This window comes from Elaeis guineensis, chromosome 13 (genome assembly GCF_000442705.2).
Source record: "Elaeis guineensis isolate ETL-2024a chromosome 13, EG11, whole genome shotgun sequence".
NCBI lineage: Eukaryota > Viridiplantae > Streptophyta > Magnoliopsida > Arecales > Arecaceae > Elaeis > Elaeis guineensis.
In genome coordinates this window covers 68,007,690-68,010,571 of record NC_026005.2, presented here as the reverse complement: position 1 = coordinate 68,010,571, position 2,882 = coordinate 68,007,690, and positions in this window count along the sequence as shown.

Below are 2,882 nucleotides of genomic sequence, written 5' to 3'. Positions count from 1 at the left end.
GATTGTCCTGAGGGTTTATATCGCCAGCGAGACCAGCGACATGTCGCCAGAGAGACCAGCGACATGTCGTCAGAGAGACCAGCGGTTCCAAAGGACATGGCTGCCAGATGATTCGCAGCCTACCGCAAGCAGATACGCGGTATTATGACCCTGCCACAGGAAAAATATGGTCATAGCTCATGGTTGACGAAAAGAATTTAAGAACGAAAGAAATTGAAATCTCGAAAGAAACTTGATTTCGAAAAAGAAATGAATTTGGCATGAATTATATTGCATAATTGAAAATTGATTTCGAATTGATGAACTCTATATGCTTATTTTCTATAAATGATTATTTACTTAAATGCCTGATGAAATCTGTTGAGAAGTGATCATTGCTTACTGGGCTGTCTAGCTCATTACCTTCTATTTTACTGTTTTTACAGATGTTGAGGAATTAAGATGATACAAGATATGAATGGAAGAGTGATCAGAAGCAGAATCCTTATACTTTTATTTTAGGTTGAAAGTCTTATTAAATTTGGTGTAAGACCTATGAATCATTGTTGAATTTATTAAGATATTAAAGAAGAAATTTAGATCGTTATGCTTTAGATTTTGAATTATTGTCTAATTATTTCGCTGTTGTTTTAGAATAGTTTGATAAGATGCCTTGCATGCTTATGCAAAAAGTTTTCTATGAGTATGCGGCGGTTGTCATGACCCTCGATTCACAATCTCGGGTCGGGGGTGTGACAAATGTCTAATATAATCCATATTGCTACTTCCTTCGAGCACCAAAAACAGGTTTTTAACACTGCACTACAGGAGCACATTAATCTGTTTGCTCCACTGCTTGATTAAATGTGTTTTTCTCTGTCCCTCCACTCTGTATGTATCCAAGATCATGAAGTTGTTGCACTTAGATACTCTTGGCCATCAGTATTAACCAGGCATTCATTTCATATATATCAAATTCTCAGTCATAACAGCCTACGATATATTTTATCTCAGTTCTTATTTTTAGACTTCTATTCTCTAAAGCCGATGTTCCAATTGCAAGTTCAACTCTGTTTGTGTCTTATCATGTCATAGTACAAAATCGACAAAAGACATACAACTTGGGACATCCAAAACATCAACTATATGTCTATTATTTCCAAGTTAGGATTTTTTTCATTCTTGACCACTTTTATATTGGGCTGCCTGACAAGAATCCCATCTTTACAAGTATGTATGACTGGTGGTATATGATTATTTGGATCTAAGATGTCTTCCGTCTATTCTGTAGTTTTATTTGAAGTAAATCAGGTGAGTAATGCTTTTTATTCAATGAAACGTTATTTGAAGTTTGAGTGCTTTTCACCGAGAATTGTCAACGGAGGAAAAAAATGCTGAGCATAAAACCAAGAAATTTGGGTAGAAATTTTAAGGAGGTTTAAAATTATTTTTGTCTTGAAAGAGAATATAATGATTGATAGAAAGAATTTGCTAAAATGGAATTTTATAGTTGATAACAAGCAAATGGGAAGCCACAAATGGAGATAAAACTTCTATGATCAGACCAACCAAGGAAGAAATTATAGTTGGATCGTCATCACCAGTCAGATCTCTGAAGCACGCCGCACACACATAAAAATACTAAGAAAATAGGAATGGATAAACCCTAAGGGGGTTATGTAATGTTTATCAAAATTGTTCTAATACCTTTAGAGTTTATCATTCATATTTTTTTTTATTTTAATGCATGCACGGCATGATTCGGAGACATGGCAGGTGATGACGGCTCGATCATAATTCTTTCTATAGTTGGTCCGACCATATAAGTTTTATTCCACAAGTGGTTTTGTTATGCATCAGTCAACTAGATTAATTATATTTCTATTGCATTGCAAAATTTGTTGAACTACAATTAGAAAAAATTTAAGTTCATCTATGACATAATACATACATATACAATTCAATGTCATATCATTACAACTTTTTTGAACTTAGGATTCAGCAGTCAGATAAGCTTTTTCTTTTTTCTTGAGGGGAGGCGGTCAGATAAGCTTTTTTTGTTTATCTCTTTTCAGGTCAATTCCAAGTTGGGATCATAACATTTGATATGTCTTTGAATGTAACATATGTAGACCTTGCGCCCCATATTGCAGAACTTGCAGAGTTTATTGCACATTGTTAGAACTCAATTCACATTGGGTGAGATAAAACATGCTCTGGTTATTAGGTATCATGAGAATCGCTTCAGTATACATTAAATATGCATGTCTGCTCTATGTTGTCTTCGCCATGATAACAACATTGATCCTTAAGAAAGTATGAATCTAGTCTTGATCAAGAAGGCTGGACAATTTATCCTTATGATATTACCAAAATGTTATTGCTAGGTGTGCTCTAGTTTTATTTCAGATTTTTCAAAACTCTCTTTTAACATAGAACAGTCCAAATTTAAATGGTTTCAGATCCATTTGATGAATATTACAGGTAAAGGAAATGACACCCTGATAAGATGGGCTATCTATCCTGCAAGATCTGCTGATTTTATTTCAAATACAACAGTAATGGTAATGTTATCATCTGGCATCTTTTAGCGTATGTAAAAAAATCTGGTACAAGCATAAGATTTAACACCATTACAATTGTATGCAGGGCATCGTTTCTTGCTTTACTGAACACTGTCTTCGTCTTCCAGAAAATTTTGAAGTTATTAGTTGGTTGAGTGGAATGTCGAACCTTTATAAAGAAGGTAGCTAAATCCCAGAATAATAGTTAACGTATTCATTTTATGCTTTTTTTAAAAAGTTAGTGTACTCGGTGACTTTGTGTAGATAGTTAATGTTTTCATTATTAGATTTGCTTTTGTTAATGTTTAGCTTCCAAACAAGTATTATGCTTCCCTATCT